A 22716-nucleotide genomic window follows, 5' to 3' on the forward strand; every position below is an offset into this window, starting at 1 on the left:
ATTATTTTGAGCATGCATCTTTGAGCATCAATGCATTAAGCTATTTGTCATGTATTCAACTTCACTTGCATCAGTGAGCAATGTGAGGACTGTCGCTCAGAGTGAAGGAGGAGTTACACCGCATGCATTATCATGTCGGGTAGGGTTTGATGTTGCAGGAAGCCGATGAAATTGAAAAGCAAGAAAATACGCTAGGCACGTTTCTTACCTTTGACGTGGATCCAAGCAGAAAAAAAGTAGTCACTCTCTTGAGAGAACGAGGTAGGGACCCTCCAGGTGACGATAAGAACTTGAAAGTGCTGTTGTGCTGTTTAGTGTTGGGCTTTCGGGCCTAAACTTGTAAATTCATTGCTCATATCTTTGAAACAGATGTTGTAATCCCCTCAGTGCTGTAAAAACCATCATTGCATTGCAGTGATTATTAAATGTTAAAGCATCTGAAATGCTATGGTGATCATTTATTGATAAGGTCGGAACATGTCTACCAGTTATTTAGGGTTAAAAGGCAAATAGATGTCATAGGCTAGAATTCTTTCATTATATTGTAACTTTATTGCATATTGCTTAGTAGTATGACTGTGCACTCTTTATTGTTAATAAACAATGTTAAATATGCAGTGATGGAACATGCAACCCACAGGACACAACGTACATGTACTGTATATCTGATCTTTTTATCTATCTTCCTATCAATCACTTTGAGATTAGGAAACCTAGTTAATATATGATGAGATTAGCAATGCAATCGTGCCTGAAAACAAAAGACTGTTTACAGTGAAGTAACAATCTGCAGTTCTCATAGTATTCAACAAGAATGAGCTACTCAGACATACTGCATGGCTACTAAAAGAAATCCAACTTCCATGCAGTTTTCCTGGTTCTCCTGTGGGTCGGCTTCTCTTTGTAAAAATTCAATTGGAGAAGACATCTCCCCCCTTGACACTGCGACTCTGGTGGCCAACCTGTTCTTCATATGGCAGGATATATCTACAGTATGCACACGTTCCTATAGGCAAATTATCAGTCTCGTCAGTCAGGGGAAGTTGGGGGAAAAAATGTGAGTTGTTAGCTGTCATTTTCAATCTTGCATCTTATTGAATAGCACGTGAATACTTCATTTTGCCAGATTTGCTCATCTGCAAAGAAAATGTGCATATTGCCCAGAATTGTGAAGACTAAACAAAATTGCTACTGGAAATGTCCCTTTTGTATAGAAGAGTCCATTCTTGCACTTTAATGAATAGTTTCTGTCACAATAAAGCCATGCGGGGGTTAAAGTGTGTGCTTCGTTCAGCAACCATGGGGTTAACTTTAATTTCCATTTTACGGTCTCTTGTGGGGGTAACTGGAATGTCATCGGGCGTGGTTTTATTGGTCAGTAAGAAAATTAAAGGTAAAACCATGCTGACATGGAGGTGACAGGTGACAGTTGTCAGAAAGATCTTACCTGCCAGGACCAGCTTCACAGGCCATCCTAAATTCTTAAGACCATCTCTGGCAAAACAGGCGCACAGGTGATGAGAGGGTCACCATATTACTAATTAACATTGTATGCATGTAAATCTTTATTTATATAGTGCCCACAGTGTATTCTGTAGAAGTACAATATAGTACAGAGAAATAGAATGCAATAACTGCAACAAACAAAATTGATGGGAAGCCAGGAAAGGGATTTCAGGAGGAGATGAGCAGAGACTGTTCTGGGAGAACGGGAAATTATTCTAACAGCAGAGTATTGGATAGATAACAAAGGAGAAAGTTGAGAGGCAGGGAGACCTGTTAGCAGTATGTTACAATAATCCAGACGGGAAACGGTAAGGGCATGCATTAGCGTTTTAGCAGCAGATTGATAGGGAAAGGGTGAATCTTGGAAAGAAGAGAAGGTGCAAATTTTAGCCATGCTGGGAATGTGAGTGGAGAAGGAAAGGGATAAGTCAAATGTCACTCCTGTGCACATGCTTTGGTGACAGGATGCATGGTAGTACCATTTACTGTGCTGGCAAAGGGGGATATTAAGCCAGGTTTAGGGGGAAATATGAAGAGCTCAGTTTTAGACATATTAAGTTTAAGGCAGCAGAGCACCATACACAAGCATATAGCCAGGAAGCAATCAGAGACTTTGGACTGGATTACAGGTGCGAGTTTAGTGATGGATAGATTTATCTGCATGTCATCTGCATAGAGATGATACCTACAACCAAAAGAGTTGATGAGGTCACAAGTGATAGTGTGTAGAGAGAGAACAGGAGAGATCCCAAAACAGAGCCCTGAGGTACACCACAGATTCCCATTATGCAAGATAATTCATATCTGGAGCAACTCACACTGATAAAAGGTAAAGATCTGTGACGAGCAAAGTCTGTATTGCAACTCTCTGATCATTAGTCTCCCTTTCAAAAAGAGAAGTGGGACTATCAAAAAGAGGTGTCTATGCATGCGTCAAAATCATCAAAATGTTATGACATTAACCTAGGGGTTACAGAAAGAGAGTTATGGGGTATTTTATACTCTCAAATTAAAATTATTTTCTCTTTCCCAGAAATACTAGCAAAGTGTCAGAGGATGATGAATTTATTTATTTATTTATAAAATGTTTTAACAGGAAGTAATACATTGAGAGTTACCTCTCGTTTTCAAGTATGTCCTGGACATAATTAATATGACAAATGGTTACATGGTTACAAATACAGCTACATAAATATTGGGGATATATGACACCCACCCAGGCCTGTCAGACCTTTTGGGGTTCAGCCTCACAGATTAAAGAATTGACTTATTATAAAAGTTAGTATCTGAAACTTACAAATCGGATTTGCTAACGGGGGTGCATGGGTGCGTAGGACTCATTTTTTTTAATTTCCATGATCCCCCTGAAGAGCCTTATACAAGACTGTCCTCTGTAAAATATAGGGTTTCCATTGTATTCCCTTTTATTTTCTAAAACTGTCTCCATTTATGTTTTTGCAATTCTCTTTTTCAGTAACAAGCACTGTACACTGTTTGTTCTTTTGACATCTAAAATGTAATAAATGATGCCTTCGGGCTCTAATTGAACCTAGCACCTTTTGAAGAGATTAATCGCATTTTCGGACACATTCTGGTACATTGGGTTTTCTTTTAATGATGTATTTTGTTAGTATAATAAGGGCTGAGGACTCCTGAGGGGTAGCCCTTTAATTAATATTTGTGGTGCCAGTGTAATTGGGATGTAGTGTGACAGTTTTGGGGGAGTTAGGGCTCCTTTTAAAAGCATTGCAGGGAGGTGAGTCAGCTGAATAGTTGGGTGTTATTAACCCTTTTCCGATACAGCACACACGTGCGCATGGATAGCGTGTGCATGACAGTCTCCTGATGCTGTGAAGATGTCTTCCCTGTGCAGGAGAGAACTCTATTCCCATTCATTTGAGTAAAGTTGCACTTCTCTACAGCTCCGGAAAAATGTCACCGCAAATTAAACAGAAACCGAAGAGTTCTAAGTGCTAATATCTAAATGTTAACCATCACTAAATCTGAACTACAATAATCAGCCATCAATGATTTCAGAAGGAACGTAGTGAATAGGCCCCTAAATCAGGACTCTACCACTGGCGTCCCGGGGACGATATTCATCCTGTCCATTTTTCACACTGAGATGCACTTGCTAGCTAAGGTAATATAAATATTTATATGGCACATGCGTTATGAATGCTTACCAATTCTTGAAGTATAATCATGTTTAAAGTCTTTCAATGTAGCCACAATTACATAATGATTCGTTTGTTGCCTTCTACTCATAATCTCATTAATGACCTTTGATGACTTAGTTCAACTCCAGTCCTCAAGGGCCACCAACAGGTCAGGTTTTCAGGATATCCCTGCTTCAGCACAGGTGGATCAATCAGTGGCTTAGTCCTTGACTGCTGAAAAGCTTACCCATTGATGGCCATTGAGGACTGGAGTTGGCCACCCCTGACCTAGTTGAAGAACCCTGTTCTACATTTTTAAAAAGGCATAAGCTCTCTGCATACTGTAGGAGCGATCCCATATAGGGCAGGACCGTTATTAGGAACAAGCCAGGTTTACAGTTGCTGCACACACAGGTCCTGGCTCCCCGGCTGCATTTGTGCTAGTGACACAGCAAAAAGGATAGTGTTTATTAAACATTGTACACGACATTAAATCATTCGTCTCTTAGACACTGCATCGGAAATATATCTCCCGCACTCTTTTGGCATGCGAAGGGAGTCTCTTATTTTCCTCCCCAAAAACAAATAAATATTAATGGTGTCTAGAAGCAACTGGAGGACTACATAAAATGTGTCCTGCTCTCCGACGGATTAACATATTTTATCTATATGGGATGTCATTTCTGCGGCTGGTGTCTGAGAATAATGTAAACAAGTGTTTTAATAAAATATTATTCAATCGCAGGGAATAAAGTTTCATTGGGAAAGATTTACGTGCCTTTTAATATGTGGAGCTGCTGGAGAAAGCTGCAATATTTCTTTTTATTTTTGGTGATGTTGTCATTTTCGGAGGAAACGGGGATACCTGTGGGGTTCTCAACTCCGGTCCCCAACTCCAAGCCCCCAACAGGTCAGGGTTTTGCGCTGAAGTAGGAGCTTCGCCTGAGCCACTGGTAGAGCAGGCGTGCTGAAACAGGGGTCCTTAAAACCTGATCTGTTAGGGGGTTTCGAGGACTGGAGTTACCTGCCTGTATAGAATAACATTAACCCTGTCTTTGCCAGCATGTCTGCAACACATTGGGTCATTGTACCATTGCAAACATGGTGCGATTCCAGGTCAAAACAAACGGATCCAGATATATCAAAGAATAAATCCTATTGATATCAATTGAATTTTCCTATTGCCTACATATGGTGCAAATCTTTTGCCCCATGATTGCACCATTGTTGCCTTGATACATGGGCACCATGGCATTGAAGGATACAGACATTAAATGGATTGAACACAGTGTCTGCAAAGTGCAATCCCACTTAGGACTATGTATATGTATCAAGGCAAACGTGGAGCAATTTTAGGAACAAAATAACGGCATTTGATGCAAAGAAAACTGTCCCATTCTAATCATGCTTGGAAGTAGTGCTCTGTTTTCTTATTTACTTTTTTCCATTCAAATCAATACCATTTTGTTATTTGGTACATCTGGAGCAATCATGTTGCCCCTGAATTGCACCCCTTGATACATATACCACACAATGAATGAATGATGGTGACATGTTAATGTAAGGTAAAACTATGGGGCATAGGTATCAAGGCAAAACGGTGCAATTTTCATGCAAAATGTCTGCACCATATACATTTTTTTTAAAAACATTGAAATCAAAAGTATTTTTTTCTGAGACCAGTTTTTCCTGAATATATGGGCCCCTTTATGTTTGAAAAATACTTTTACAATGAAAGACTTCAAACAAATATACAATTTTTTCAATTGTGTTTCTAATTATGAAAATGTTCATTTGATTTCATTTACTTGGAGGACTTTAATCAGGGTAGAAGTGTGAATTCCCAGCCTGTGTGTTTGCCCCAAATAAAGCAGTCCGAGTTATAATTGATAATAATAATAATAATAGCATGTACTTGTATAGCGCTGCTAGTTTTACATAGCGCTTTACAGAGACATTTTGCAGGCACAGGTCCCTGCCCCATGGAGCTTACAATCTATGCGTTTGGTGCCTGGGCACAGGGAGATAAAGTGACTTGCCCAAGGTCACAAGGAGCTGACACTGGGAACTGAAGCTGTTTCCCCTGTTTCAAACTCAGTGCCAGAGTCAGTGTCTTTACTCACTGAGCTGCTCCTTCTTTGCAATCTAGAGGCGCAATCTAAGGCTGGGGCCATATAGGGGGTAGCAGGGCTGAGGCGCGCTGACGCTGAGGCTCGCCTGCTGAAATCTGCGTGATTTCATGCCCATGCAGGCGAGCCAGCGGGCGCAATCGGGAGGCGGGGGGAGACTGAGGGAGGCGGGGCAGTGACGTCGCTAGGCCAATCGCCCGTGACGCACCGACGTCAACGTCACGGCGCCGACGTCATGGCGCCGTGACGTTGACGCTGCTCTGCGCTGATTGGATGTTTTCAGCCGACAGCGCTCTGAAAAACAGTTTGGCTGTCGGCTGAAAAATCCAGCGCCTCAGCACGCCTGCGGACGCTCACGTGAGCCCCCTCTAAAGACATCCTCATGGAGGATGCAGGGGCTCAGCGCGGAGCGTCCGCACGGCTCAGCACGGACGTGCCTTCTATGGACTCAGCCTAAGCCTGAGAGCCAATCCGGAAAGAGGGAAATAACATTTCTGATTATAGTGCTTACAAACATGGTCAGAATAAACTTACATGATATAGCAGCAGTATCAATAGTCTGCATTTTGTGCAAAAAAGCGACAACCGTTTTTAACAGTGCTCAATTTGTATTATGTAGGACTGCACCTTCACATGGCAGTTGGAAACAATGCTTTTCGATAAACATTTAAATGCATAATACTAAATAAGCTTGTTTGGTATGTACAACATACATATATATATTGTACTGTCGCACACTACTGACTAACAGAATTAATTAATTCATTTCTCCAAGGTGCTAGACATTAGTTTATGCCTGCAGCACCTGGTATTCCCAGGTGGTCTCCCAGCTAGGTACTAATCAAGCCTCAGGTTGCTTAGCTTCTGAGATCAGACAGGATCAAACTCTTCCAGGGTAGTATGGCCATGGGCCAGCTCACCAGCCCAAGGGAAATATGGGAATGTCCCATTGTTTGTGTCCTCTGGGGCGATGTCCGTGATGACATTTTTTTAAATTGACTAAAATGTATGATATGAAACCATAAAAATAAAACGTACCATTTTTAGTTGAAATGTATAGATGTCTGAAACAGCACGGTTGTTATATGTGTTATCTTGTAACATGCTACTTTATTAACTTAACTTAGGTTTGTCGGCCCAAGTATTATTACATTTGGAAGTATTTCAAAATGGTCATTATTATTATTATTTTATTATTACAGGCTGGATTACATAAAGGTGACGAGCAAAGTAACATAGCATACACAAATAGTAACACGTTAACCCATTCTGAGACAATAGGTGATTGAGGAACTAGTAATAGCTACAGTATACTTTCAATATACAGTGTCTTTTTTGTTATGTTGCCAGGTGCATACTGTAGAAACTCTTTAAATCATCCCAGTATCATCCGCCCTTTAGAAGCCTGAGAGATGTATGAGCTGATTTCTCTCTGTAAGTTTTATTTGTGCAAGAGCCTGAATTTGCAGGACCTGTGTTCATCTGAGATATTGTTTCTGGGTCGTCTCTTCAAACAGGACCTAGCACAAAATACAATATTAGCCTTGTCAGAATAAAGGATGAGAGACTAATTAGGGTCCGTGACCTTACACAAGAGCGATCTCTCCTCTGCTCTGATAGATCAGACAGAGCAGCGTGCTATTTTTACGGTGGGTCTAAGGTGAGTGCAAACCTACAGTTTGCTAGTCCCACATCATTACAAGTACAGTAGCCATAATAAGCACTGCTTCTGCAGCAATATATACAGGTACATCTCTGGAATATAGAGGGGGCTTTTAGTCAGATGAAAAAACTGACACTATACTGTACTCACTATCCAGTTTATCAAATAGAAAATATATATTTTTAAAAAGCAGATTATTTTTCATTAATACCCGTAATCTATATTTTTGATCGGTTTTGCAATCCTGGAGACTTTTGATAAATGGGTCAAGAAGTTATTTTTTATGTTAGCTGATATTCCACCTATTAAAGCACAAAGATTAGAATAGAGTACAGTATATAAAAATATACAATACAGCTTTCTATACTACAGGACTAGAATTGAATAATGAATTTTTCTTAAATCCCATGATAAAACCTTCAACATTGGTATATTGAAACTGCAACCTTGCCTTCCACAAGCATATGCATCTGACTATTCTGAAAGAATGAAAGAAATGACAGCTCATAACTGTTGTAGTTCAGACTTCAAAATCTCTGAAGATTCAATTATCTTGCTAGTTACATCTTCTATTGAATGCTAGGACCATTACAAAATAGCTAGCAAATGAAATGTGAATACATAAAAAAACAAAACATATACAAACACAGTCTTGCAAAACACCCGTGCAGCCAGAATGTCATATCACCCAATTGTATCTACTAAGCAGGTGCAGTGCCGAATGTATCTATTTCTACCAGTGCACAAAGCCTGAGAAGAGATTTATTTCAGGCCTGAAGGAGTAGCTCAGTGTGTAAAGGCCCTAATGCTGAAAATATTACATTGGAAGCTGGGGAACCTGGTTCAAACCCCAGTGTCAGGTCATTGTTACCTTGGAGAAGTCACCTTTTCTCCCAAGGAAGTCTTAAATGTATCTGAACTGATTAGAGCCCAAGGAAAAAAAATGCTTCCTTGGTTGATGCCATTTAGCACTGGGGAGGAGACGAGAGAGACCAAGCAATCCATGAGTTTAATGACTAATGAAATATAAATACAAAAAAGATTCTAATTTAATCAACAAGGGCTGATCTTAATATAAATAATATGCTCTATAATCAATATACTGTAGAATAAATATATCGTATTAATTTATTAATACAGATGTAAGAAACATATGTGACTATAGTTAATAAATATGAATCAAAAAAGGAAGGAAAGTCTTCAATCTTAGAAAATTGTTTTTGCATAGGCGGTACCTAACCATTCATTACTTCCATGCTATCTACAGGCAAAGCTCCCCTATGTATTGGAGAAACTAGGAGTCAAGGGCTACTATGTCACAGATGTGGTGTTTCTGCCCGAAATGAAGACATCTGGGGTGCAATTCTGCCCTTCGATACCTGGGTACACTTATTGAAACACCCCTCCACCAGTCCAGGGCTCCTTCTCCCCAAGGAATAAATTGATTTTGCATATACTTAATTCAACCCATGGCAATGCGGTTGCTTGGAAAGACTCGCTCCCTCTAACCTCATCCGATTGAAGAGAATGTGTGGGGAGAATCTTTAGAGACTGGCAGAATGACCAGTAAATTGCGAGACATTGGGGAGATGTGGTTCCATGGCAATTGCTTCTAGACTTTATTCTTAAAAGCCCACAAGTTTCTCCCTCGCGAGGTATGTGGTGTTTTCCTGTGCTATGCCGTGAATGGCATATGCACCTCCCTTCCCCATCACTTTTCCTTTTGTTGACTAACCCTCCATCATTTTTTCTTTTGTCCCACTCTCTGAAAACGTAATAAAGAGTAAATAAAAAATAGACAATGTTACTTCCCGTGTGATATGTTGTATTACTAGGGTTGCCGGGTGGCTTTTCCAAAAATACTCGGCACAATAGTGAAAGGTGCAACACACTAGACACACACACAGCCCTTTCATCACTCTCTGCTCCATGCTGTTTCCTCCTCTCTTTGGCCCCACCCCAAGGCTCCTGACACCAGCAACCAGCCAATCAGAATGGAGGAAGTTGCTCAGCCCTCTAGCAACAGCCCTGCTCTCTCCCTACAAGGAGAAATCCCATGGCCCACCAAGCCGGTCAGGTCATTATGTCCAGAGAGGTAATACCGGATACGGGTCCGGTATTATCCCTCATTTTTTACGGACAGAGTGTCCAAATACAGGACAGTCCGGTTCAACCCCTGGCAACCCTATGTATTACTTAAAAAAATGTGTTAATAAGCATAAGGTATTTTCCTCTCTCTATCAAAGTATAATTGTAAATGGTTTTGTTATGCCTATCCATAAATATATTAGTTTATTGTTGTACAGTACATGGTATGCATTCCTTTGTATGTATTGTAAAAGAATGTCTACACAGATGTATTGCATATGCCTCCTAGCAGATACGTGCACACGTAATTATGTAGTACAATGGCATTACTTCTTAATGGTAGTACTGCTTGAAATTCGGTACATAAAATGTATGTGCAAAAGTTGAAAGAAACAAAAGAAAGCTTTGGTCAGCACTCTATAAACATTAAATAATATTAGTCATTCATACTGTAAATAAGCAAAAAAAGTACCCCAAGCAAAACGTGCACCTCAAAATAATAATAAGAAATGGGGAGCTTGATAATCTGCACAAAGAGGCGAGCCCGTGGCTGCAATTTGTGCAATCTCTTATTTTCAATGTGATTACCATTAGGTAGCATCATCCTTTGTGTGAGAATGTCTCTTTCGACACTGTAACAGCCTTTTCAAATGCTAAGGCTTTAAATATTGATCTTGTTCCCTCTGAAATCTTGGCCTTGTTATGATTCAGCCCTGAGGCATCCTGCAATTCAAAACACATCAGACGAGCTTGCTAGAGTCTCGTGGTGTAGTGTCAGTCTCTCTCAAAAAAGTGAACCAAACGTGTGAAATGAAAGAATGTCATCTTTGTACAGCAACTTTGATTTACAAAATTGTAATATTAACCTGGAGGCTTCAATGTACTAATAACAGTATCACTATGACAACCCACCAACCAACCAAACTGGCAGCCATTTAAAAAAAAAAAAAGGACATAATCTTATCCCTTATCTACTTCCCCCCCCCCCCTCCCTTCTTACCCTTTCCTCTCCCCCCCCCTCTCTTCTTCTATTCTTTTTCACCCCTTTCAAGTGATGAAGCGCTTAAAGACTTTGAAAGTAGCCGCCTCCTGATTGGAAGTATCTAAATGTTCTAAAGCTAAGATGGAGTTTGTGTTGGCTTTAATGAAATATCCTAAGACCTTATGACCAGAATATGTGTTTAAATACCAAGAAAGATAGTACTGTTGTTTGGACGAAATCTACGTACATTGTTCTTCCTGTTTCAAAGTCTTGATGTGATACCACAAAAAAACAATAAAAACGTTTGAAAAAAATAAATAAATAAAGAAGCCATGTTAAAATTAGGAGTTAAAGGAGCAGTCAGATGTGGCAGGGCAGAAAAAAAATGGCGACAACTGATCAATGTAAAACTTCCAAAGAAAGTTTAGAACACTCTTAGGACGCGATTACAGTGCTGGCGATGGTGCACGCTGCCGGAACAAATACCTCATCCCAATGGACCACGACAAAATATTTTGCCTTTCCAAGTGACGTCCGCGTCACGTGAAGCGATTCAGCCAGTGACGGCGAACCGCTCACGTGACATCACGGCCACGCCTCGCCATCGCCCGAACATCTCTGGAGAGCACAGTTCACACATCGCGTCAGCAGCAGGCGTGTGCCACGTGCACGTGGTAAGTATAATCTCCGCCTTAGGCCCAGATCCAAAGAGCCCAATGAAATCAGGGTGCATAAGTTGACATGACCTAAAAGAGGACTGGAGATAATTACATGCAAAAATAACAGCCGTACGGCATAACAATAGCCTAGGCCTAATGTCACAATATGGTAGAAGTTTTGGTGTTACATATGGCCAGCCAGGGAAATAGAGCTTTTGCTGACGCGGAGAGACAAAAAAGAGAGGGAAATAATGCCGGCAAATAACTCTTATTTAAATGATGCCTAACTGTGGCATTACATCCATCCAGATACTGCAAAAGCCCTATTCCATTATCAGGATATTAGTAATGCCATATTACTGACGATACCCAGTTACTCTTAATGCAACATTAGGTTAGGCTAACACAACGTTATGAATCTGCGCGTTAACGTAGAAAACGTAAGTATATGAAGTCTGTAAAAAAGGAATATATTTGTAATCCCTGTGCGTTCACCACATGCATGCTTATTAGTTATTTATATTAATCTGTTAATCAAGTACATTTACCTGCCAACTCCACGATTGACAAACAGTTTTATCATGAGCATAGATTACATAAAGATGATAAAAACACCCCCAAGCATTTCTTTAACGATAGAACTGGAAAAATGTCAACAATTACTTAAATACTACTTACACTATCTGTATTTTTTTTCTTTTTAACTGGAGCTAATCATTTACATTACATCTATTAAAATACCAATCCCATCCCCTTTGGTACTGCCCCTTTAAAAAAAAAAGTCTTCTAAAAACAGATTAATAATAAAGTTTAGAGTTTTCCCTCTTATCTTTCTTTTTTAAGTTTGGCTTTGAAGATCTGTGCACTTATACCATCCAATACAAGTAAGGGTTTCTAATGAATTGCATACCCATAGTGAATTAGCCAGTGCAGAGCATGTAACTGGAATTGATTTTCTTAAACGGTTTCAACAAAATAGCAAAAGTTTGGGTCAATAACAGCTGACCATCTTATTGAGTTAGTTATCAAAATTCAATTAGTATGCTGGCTTTTAGGGCTTGTATTTATTTATTTATTGCTATCTTTAGTCTGCAGCAAGCAAATAGAGCAGGGGCGGGCAACTCCAGTCATCAAAACCCCCCAAAAGGTCAGGTTTTAAGGATATTCGTGCTTCAGCACAGGTCGCTCAATCAGTGGCTCAGTCAAAGCTGAAGCTGGGACTGTTTGAGCTACCTGTGCTGAAGCTGGGACTGATTGAGCCACCTGTGCTGAAGCTGGGATGGATTGAGCCACCTGTGCTGAAGCTGGGATGGATTGAGCCACCTGTGCTGAAGCTGGGACTGATTGAGCCACCTGTGCTGAAGCTGGAATATCCTGAAAACCTGACCTGTTGGTGGCCCTTGAGGACTGAAATAAAGCCATGGTATATTATTTTACATTGTCAGTGGTTTTTCTTTAAATGTGCCTGCCTGAGATGAGAGTTTATTTTTTTTCCCAAAGCAGCCAGGACGGGGAAAAAAAATGACTAAAGTCATAAAAATGAAATATATTGGCTGAGACAAAGAATTACTTTGTGTCTACAGGATTGAGGTATAATTATGGAAATAGGATTAGAGATATGCGACTTTCAGTCAACACCGAGCAATAAAAATTCTACCTCCTAAGCTGAGGTTCATGACTGTATGAAAGATTCCCCCCTCCTCCCTTCACAGAGAAAAACACAGGCTGCATCATATAGTTGTACTGAGTATAGCCCACTACTCTGCCAGCTCTATCTCCACATCTCCTTGTCCCTAATAAGAGAGGCTTCCTATGTATGCATGAATATAGTACCGGTGTTATGAAAATGAAATCATTGACATATCTTTCATTCTCATCTTTGATCATTTATGACACTGGAAGGCAGATTCAATTGGATTGTTGCTCTATGTTAATCCTGGGACATCCATCCATATATCTCTCCCTCTCTCCCTCTCTCCCTCTCTCCCTCTCTCCCTCTCTCCCTCTCTCCCTCTCTCCCTCTCTCCCTCTCTCCCTCTCTCCCTCTCTCCCTCTCTCTCTCTCTCTCCAACTGTGTTTATATCATTTTCAAATCTCTGTACCACCCCCCCCCCCCATTGTACCGCGCTGGGGTATATGTTGGGTTTTATAAATAAACGATAATATTGATAACCTATCATCTCCTTTGCTGCTATATCTAAGGCCCCTATTCAATGTGCTGTGAACCTGTCTTCTCCTTCTAGGAAAGCTATAAGCCCCAGTCAAATGAATACATTAAATATAACTTCACGACACACTGAAGTTATCTAAACTATCTACCTAAACTATCTGATAATGTAGAAGAGAGGAATCAATAGAAGCCGGAGTCTAAGGAAATAATAATAGCCTTTCAAAGTACTTAGGCCCATGTTTACTTAGCAGTGTTTTTATATAAGACACCTGCTGCCGGAGGCTGTCTTCTTGAATTGCAACACTTAGTAAACATGGACTTTTATTTTACTAGTGTCGTAAATTCAATCGCAAAAATTACATCACAAATAAAAATGGATGTCACAGACTGCTGTAGGGTGTAGCCTACCTTTATGGTGTATGCAGGTGCAGTTTATGTTAAAAAGTACATGTTTATCTCAAAGTGTCATTATAAAAGTCTCCCAGTTGCAAAACTAGGACAACACAAGTGCAAATGAACAGCAACAGATTTGTCAACGGAAAACACATCTCATTACTACCGGTGAGATTCCTGTTTCTTAGAAAATCTGGGGTTTCTCTTTGCAGCCGGGTGTCCATGGTTTCCATGAGGGGTGGAACAAGAGAATGCTGGGCGCCAGGCGCAATGCTTTGTTAGGCTCTCTACTCCCACCTTTTCCCTCCACATCCTCTCCTCGGCATCATTTTGGGTGATTGACAGTTACCGAGCTGTGCAAAGCTGTGCCCCAGAATTCTTAGCAGCAGTGATGGTTCCACACCAGTGGGGTTACTAGGCAGAATAACATGTTTTTAGAAATCCTGGCCCGGGCAATGAGAACCAATGCCTTGAACCGGCTATAGTTCCGCCCTTGGTTTCAATGGACACTTGTGATTCTTCCAGCTTGGCAGGACTATAGACAAAGTAAAATTAGTATAACTACTAGAACTAATGTAATGCCTCCATACAATTCAAAGAGAGTTAACAAAGATAATATTGACGTGCCGGGTAGTGTATTATGTTCGCAGAAGACCCCAGTTCCAAAAATGCTTACAATCTAAAGTAGACAATGAAGGAAGGAAAGGGACAACATATGCAGAAAATTGAGCAAAGAGTGGATGATATAGGCGTCGATCCCTACATCTAATACAACAATATGACTGTCAGATCAATTCACCTGTGGATGCTAGATGTTGGACTATGTGACAACAAGATTGGCTTGTATCCTATTTATCTCCTTCTTTTCAGGCTAATTAAACCCCAAGAAAGACATCCTCAATAGCTCATCCACTACCACATAGCATGTTTTGAAGTCGTAGAAATGCCTGCTGCCAGTAGGACCTACGAGGCATTGTACAGTAATGCATTGCAGTCCCACTCCGGCATCGAAGGGGTGGTTCTCATAACACCACCCGTCTGTATGTGACGCGGACATGTTACTCAGTTCTGGAAATTGAAAACAACTCATTTTGAAAAATCAGGAAGGAGCCATTTCAGAGCATTTATTCTAGATATAACATTAGGCAAAAGCACTTCCAACCCTGTAGCCAAGGTACTACAGTGCAAAGTGATACGAAACGCCAAATCATCCTGGCTTCACGAACGAGTCTGAGTAACACTCTTTATGAAATCAATCAGCATTTGAAACCTTCCACGTGGGTGGCAGAGAAGTGGTACTGCTTTTACAATTCCTTTCAGCATTCACAGTGACATGGTTTGGGCCAAATGCCAGTCTTTCAAAAAAAACTTTAAACATGTTACATAATGGCTTACATTTAAGCAGTTTGAGATTTCAATTTTTTTTATAATGCTGCCTCGTTTTGTTAGAGAAACAAAATGGAATCAAACACACTGTTTAAAGCTACGGGGGGGGGGGGGGTATAATCCTTTTAATCTTCTGAATAGCTGACAGGAAATGTACCTGTTACTTACAACTTATTTTTCTTTAGCAACGTTTATTAAAGCGCGGCACAACTTAAGAAACATAAGCCTGACAACGCTCACTGATTTTCTGTAAGTCTTACTGATTTGGAGTCAACGGAGGTTAGTATTCAACTAGGATTGTGCCGGTCAGGGTTCTAATGCACAAAAACTACCAGTGAAGTCAATGAGTTGTATGAATGTATGTATAGTTTTATTTATATAGCGCCCATTGTATACGCAACAAAGTCAGACAATATGAAAAGAAATCCCTGCCTCAGCGAGCTTACAATCTAAGTGATATGTAAGGAAATTTACAGAGACAGCAGGTGAGGCAATACGTGCAGTAGATGGCAGTACTTGGCAGCAGTGGCTGAGGGACAATAACTCTAGTAATAATCGAGAAGGCTGCCGCCTCAGTTGACAAAAAAGTATTGGGAACTCACCACTGGTCAGAGTTGGGTGAGCCTGCATGTTTTTGACTCACTTGGACTCACAGTGCGGAAGGAGAGGCGAGGCGGTGCTTTCTAGTGAGCGTGTGGCTTCACACCGCAGCCGGTCGGGGGAGACGGGGTAAGAGGACCGCTACAGCATCCACGGGGGTACACATTTCAGAGGGGATCACCCGCTTTTTGTAAGTACCCCGCTATATCTGTTATATAACTCCCCCAGTTCATGTCTCCCCACCTCCTAGCATTGAAATCATTATCCGGACCAAGGGGGAGAGAAGGTGTGTGTGTGTTTATACTGAGTGTGAGGTGGGGAGAACAGGTGAGTGTATACTGAGTGTGAGGTGGAGAGAGAAGGTGTGTGTGTATACTGAGTGTGGGGGAGTTCCACAAGATAAGGTGCAGTGAGGGAAAAATGCAGAGAGGAAAGCGGTGGAAAGGAGGCAGTTATGGGTAGAGCGCAGGAGACGAGCAGGGGCATAGCGAGAGATCAAAGCTGATATGTAGGATGGACAAGATGAGTGGAGATCCTTAATAGGTAAGGAGGAGAACTATGTAGCTGATATGAAATTTGATGGGAAGCCAGTAGAGGGATTTAAGGAAGAGATGAGTGGACACTGTTTGGGAGGAAGTGACATTATTTGTGAGAGCTTCCCTTTGATAGTGCTCTGGTTGGCTCTATCGCAGTTTAGCCGGTCTTCCATAATCACAACCCTGTGATCACTCGGAGTAAGGGATTACACATCTCGACTGATCTCCCAGCAACTTCAGTAGAAGTTGGGGGGCTCCACAACCATTCCAAGAATCTCTGAATACAATCCCCACTACAAAATGAGCATTAATGGCATTACGTACTGTACCATGTACCTCTAAACGGCCTTTGGCATGCAAGGAAAGGGTTAACAAGACGCTTTTTGGCCCATAACCGCCAAATCTAACTGTTCCCTGCATGCAATGGAGTTGCAATTTTAAGGAAGTAAATTTTAGACCAGAATATGTACAAAAAAACAAAACAATAATACATATTGTGTATAATCCTTATGTCTGTTTTGGGCTTGGGCTAGCGAGACAGGAATGTTCCAGTGAGTATGATGGATTTCAAATGGAGAAAGTTTTAAAAACAACAACAAAATCCCTTTAATGACCAAATATAACTTTCTGGCTTAAATCTTTATTGTTAAAAAGTTACAAAATGGCACAAAAAGTGGTACATAGTTGTTAATTTTTCTTTTTTTTTAAATCTTTGATATACTTTGCTAAAGGACACATCTGGGTGCAGTGCTACTGTGCAACATAAGCTGGCGCCCCAACATGTAATGCCATGTTTTGTATTATATACAGTAGAAAACCCTGCATGTTCACTCTAAATTATGAATAATGCTTCTCCCTTTTCCTTTTCATTCAAGTGAATGTATGATGTGTGCAAAGGTTTAGTTCTGTTTAATTGTTCTGTAAAATCTGTGCCTAATAAAATAAATATGCTAATAATAAATGTATTTGTTTCTTTATTCCTTTCTCGTTCTTGAACAATGTCATTGCAAATCTTACAGAAGAAAATGCTCCATCATGCAATAAGAGAGAAGGTCCTGGGTCTCTCCTTATTTACATAAAGAGCCATTGTATTTCAGAGAGAAGAGGGGGACGCTGAAGAGGGGGACGCTGAAGAGGGGGACGCTGAAGAGGGGGACGATGAAGAGGGGGACGATGAAGAGGGGGACGATGAAGAGGGGGACGATGAAGAGGGGGACGATGAAGAGGGGGACTTCTATCCGCATTAATTGTCTCGCCTTTCGTTGAAGTTGCCCATATCTGCTATTTCACTGCATTCCTTTTGGATTCTGGCAGAAACAGGTAACTGGAATTCCACTGCAGAAGTGCTGCTCTATCATAACTGTAAAACACTCTACAAGAGCGATACAATTATAAGTATTAATGGGAAAAAATTAAGCCATAGTTGGCAGCTCACCAAAAGCCATGTACTTAATCTCTGTGAAGCATGTGTCATTGGATGCTGTGGGTAGTTTCTTCTCCATATTCTTTCGGGAAAGGTTAATAAGTAACAATGATGTATTCAAATATATTTGCATTAAAGGATGTATAAAAATTATCTTTGAATTATCTTTGACCTCCTCTACTATTGTTCAATTTTCATATTTTTCACTTCCCAGCAACAATTTCTAGTTTTTACTAGAAACCGTGTTTTTTTTTTTCCATTTCAGTTTTAATAGTGCAATCTGGTCTGAGCAAAAAAAAAATAATATATATATGTGTGTGTTTATATCTATATGTATGTAACCCCTCTTTACCCGGCGCAAAATGAGTGCTACATTGAGGTGTCTTATATACTTTACAGTGCTGCTCATTGTCTCGAATTACCTTCTCAGGGTGCTGGCATCTGGGCAGGCTGGGCGTGTATGCAAGAAGATGGTAATGAAGGGCGCCAGGAACTTTATTGTTTATTGATATGCTCCACATGAGAGGACCTCTTCCTTAGACAATAATGAGTGGTAAATAATAAAGATGCATTTGGAATTCTTCCCTGGTAGGTCTCAATACTATGCTTGGGAGGTTCTGGACTTGGTACTCTTAGTTCTGGGTCTGCATGGTATACGCTGTCCCTGCGTTTGGATTTGCCTCCGTCCCACCAGGACCCGTGGTAGAGATACTTCCATCGTCGGGGATACATAACCCATCACTCTGAGTAGTACCCTATTTATCCAAAAGCATCAGAAGGGGCTCGCATTTAGAACTGGTCAGTAGGTGCCAATCCTGCGGTGCTCTGGAACCCTCTATTAAACATGTCCCCCCAAAGTACTATGCATCCCCTCTTTAAGGGCAGACAAATAACCTCGGACCATTGCTATGGGCTATGACTAGAAGGGGAACGTTCCCTAACTATTAAATAATAAATGTGACCAGACATCCTTTACACATATAGCTCTACACATACACATGACTTACTTTATGTACAGTGAGATCCCTCCCCTGTGACTTCTCCAGGGACCCGAATCTATAATCTTTTACTCCCACTATATATATCTACTAGTGAAATCACTGGTCACCATGCCTAGAGGGGAGTGGTTTGGATATTACCCTGGCATCCTATACCAGGTGACAATGTTGACACAGTCTAGAAGGTGTGCGGGGCTAGGTTTCTGCCTAGTAACCCTGCATCATATGATGGGAGAGGGACGTTACACTTTCTAAGCACAAAATGTTAACCCATTAAGGTACTTAACCATTTAAATGAAAATAGTAATCCCAAAGAGGGGTTACGTGTAAGATATACATCTAAATATATTACACATCTATATATATATATATATATATATATATATATATATATATATATATATATATATATTGTGGCAGGATGGCTGTGGTAAGTGAGGAGACAACACAACTTTTCTGGTGAAATAGTGCTGGTGGATTTATTTGTCCAAAAATGGTAACTAAAACAATGGGTTTATCTGTCCCTTTAAATGAAAACGTAAACAAAAACCTAACCCCGGTCGGGGCACTGACTAAACAAAAGTGCAGGCTATCTACCTGGCTGGCTAGTTAACCCAGTCCAGCCCAACAATGTTCAACAATATTGGCTCCTTACCTGGGAGCTTTATTCCCCCTTGGGACAGGATCAATCTGAGCAGCTTGTGTCTGTCTGTCAACACCTCTGTCTTCTCTCTGTGCCTGAGAGAGACTGCCGCCCCAGAGGTATTTCCTCTTCCTGTTTTAAAGCAGGTGAACTAGCTTAATTTGAATCACCTGTGGACTGCTCAAAAAGCTGAGTTAACCCCTCGTCTACTGGAAAGCATGCATACTGCCATCTCCTACTAACATATACAGAGTCAATGACCCTGTCACATATCCCCCTTCCCAGCGTAACGTTACCGAGTGGAGCGGCCCGTGCACCGAGACTGTGCACCCTAGAGAGTGCATCAGCATTACCGTGTTGTATGCCTGGCCGATGTTGGACCGTGAAGTTGAAAGGTTGCAACGACAAAAACCAACGGGTAACTCACGAGTTCTTTTCTTTATTTCTATGCATCCACTGTAGGGGTGCGTGATCTGTAACGAGTGTAAAAGACGTGCCTAAAAGGTAATACTTCAATGTGTCTGTTGCCCACTTTACGGCCAAACATTCTTTTTCTACTGTGGCATATCTTTGTTCGTGGGGACACAATTTGCGACTTAAATAGAGGACCGGGTGTTCCTCTTCTCCTACAAACTGGGACAGTACTGCTCCGAGACCTACTTCGGAGGCGTCCGTTTGCAGAAAAAACTCCTTCGTAAAATCCGGGGCTACCAAGACTGGGTGACTACAGAGCGCTGTACGTAGGTCTAAAAATGCGGTCTCCGCATTACTGTTCCATTTTACAACATCAGGTGCCTTTGCCTTTACTAAATCTGAAAGCTGTGCCGCCCGGGTTGCAAAATGGGGTATAAATCGCCTGTAGTAACCTACAATGCCTAGAAATGTCCTAACCTGTTTTTTTTTTAAGGGGACGGGGCCAACTCTCAATGGCTTCAACTTTATTGAGCTGAGGATTTACTGTCCCCCTTCCCACAACATAGCCAAGATATTTTGCTTCTGCTAGGCCGACTGAACATTTAGCTGGGTTGGCTGTAAGACCCGCCTCCCGAAAGGTTCTTAACACTGCTTCAACCTTTTGTAGATGTGAGTCCCAATCTGGACTATGAATTACCACATAGTCTAAGTACGCTGAGGCGTAGTTCGAGTGTGGGTGTAACAACTTATTCATCAACTTTTGGAAGGTTGCAGGTGCCCCATGAAGGCCAAAGGGTAAGACAGTATACTGGAAAAGACCATCAGGTGTGGAGAAGGCCGTTTTCTCTTTTGCTGAACTTGTTAAGGGGATTTGCCAATAACCCTTTGTAAGATCTAAAGTGGTTAGAAAACGAGCCCTCGCCAACCTCTCAATTAACTCGTCTACCCGCGGCATAGGATAGGCATCAAACTTCGAGACTTAATTTACTTTTCTAAAGTCATTACAGAACCGTATTGCCCCTCTTCTGGCTTCTGGGATTCTATAGGGTCTTAACTTAACGGCTACGCCCGGCTTGGTGACGATATCATGGGAAATCACCCTAGTTTTCCCTGGTACGCTGGAAAATACATCCCTGTTCCTTTTTACCAAGTTTACAGCTTCTCTATATTGTTCAGGAGTGAGTTCTGCCGATATTCAAACAAGTGGCTCCTCCCCTTTCCCGTATTTATTAGCTACTACCGTCAGACATACCTCTCTATCCTTCCAGGATTTTAATAGATTTACGTGATAGATTTGCTCTACCTTCATCCGATCTGGCTGTCGAATTTTATAATTCACCGGGCCGACCTGTTCTAGAACCTCATATGGCCCTTGCCAATGTGATAACAGCTTGCTTTCGGCCGTGGGAACATGCACCATTACTCGGTCCCCTGGTCGGAAGTTGCAAACCGTAGCCTGTCTGTTGTAAAGGTTCTGTTGGGCCCTAAATGTTGTCTGACTATGGGGGTAATATGCGCAATGCGTTCTTTTAAATCTTCCACAAATTGGACGACATTTTTCCCTGGAACAACTTGTTGCTCCCACTCTTCTTTGAGGCTATCCAGAATCCCTCTTGGGCGTCTCCCATAAAGGAGTTCAAATGGGGAAAACCCTGTAGAGGCCTGTGGCACCTCTCGGATAGCAAACAAGAGATAAGGCAACAAGGTGTCCCAGTTCTTCCCATCACTAGCAACCACCTTTCTCAACATCATCTTCAGAGTTTTATTAAATCGTTCTACCAGTCCGTCCGTTTGCGGATGGTAAACAGAGGTTCTTAGGGACTGTATTTTTAGCTCTACACATAAGTCTCGCATAAGCTTAGATGTAAACGGGGTACCCTGACCTGTCAAAATTTCCTTCGGTATCCCGAGTCGGGAGAATACCTGTAACAATTCCTTAGCTATAGCTTTGGAGGAAGTATTACGTAAAGGCAGCGCCTCTGGATAGCGAGTGGCATAGTCTAGGATCACTAGGATGTTTTGATGACCCTTGGCAGATTTCTCCAAGGGACCCACTATATCCATGGCGATCCTCTCTAATGGGACCTCAATAATAGGCATAGGGATCAATGGGGCCCTCAAACTTGGTCGGGGGGCTGTCAACTGACACTCGGGACAAGAGGCACAGATTCTCTTTACTGCATTATATATCCCTGGCCAGTAAAATCTTTTTAGGATTCTTTGCTGTGTCTTCTCTACTCCCAGATGACCCCCCAATAAGTGAGAGTGTGCTAGCTCCAGGACCTTCCTTACTAATGAACTGGGTACTAGCAATTTTTCAATTTCTTGGCCCTCCTCTTGGCTCACATGGTATAACAAATAATTTTTAATACAAAAAAAGGGATAGGATTCCTTGGTTGTCCCTTCTACCGGGACTCCATTAACTTCTACTGCCTGGCTAAACCCATTTTTCAACTGGGGATCATTAGCCTGCTCCCTACCAAATTAAGTCAGGGAAAGTTGTAGACTTCCAAAACCTTCCTCATCTGGAGTTTGGCCGGTTACCTCCACGGACTTGGACATCTGAGTATCAACAGGCCCTGTCTCGGACAAGTCCTCTCCCTCTGGTCTCCCTCCATTAGGAGTAGTGGCCAGTGCAAACTGCGGTGGGTGCGTACCCCTTTTTTTTTCCTTCCTACGTTCTCGTTTCGACTTAGGAGTTTTAGACACATCAGAGACTAATTTGGGGTCTGTAAATGGAAAAAGCTCATCTGGAGTAGGATTGTTTAAGGTGAGCTGTCCTCTGATCAGGGTGTCAAAACCAGGGAAATTACAGCCTAACACTAGGGAATGGGGTAACTTTGGTACAATTGCTGCCGTAGTTTGGATGACTTGCCCCTCGACTTTCACTTTTATCAGAGTCGTGGTGTACGGAAGCGTGTTTTTTACTGGCACATTTAACACCCTTATACCTGGTGACTATATGAC

The 22716-nt window shown here is 41.5% G+C and overlaps 1 protein-coding gene and 1 pseudogene across 5 annotated transcripts in view; both read right to left on the reverse strand.

Moving 5' to 3' along the window:
• CTNNA2 (catenin alpha 2) overlaps positions 1-22716 on the reverse strand; it is a 1818882-nt gene that overhangs the window by 861773 nt on the left and 934393 nt on the right. The gene's annotated exons all lie outside the window — the stretch shown is intronic.
• On the reverse strand, positions 6588-6706 carry LOC142472741 (5S ribosomal RNA; annotated as a pseudogene).

The sequence above is a fragment of the Ascaphus truei genome, chromosome 1 (assembly GCF_040206685.1).
Source record: "Ascaphus truei isolate aAscTru1 chromosome 1, aAscTru1.hap1, whole genome shotgun sequence".
Taxonomy (NCBI): domain Eukaryota; kingdom Metazoa; phylum Chordata; class Amphibia; order Anura; family Ascaphidae; genus Ascaphus; species Ascaphus truei.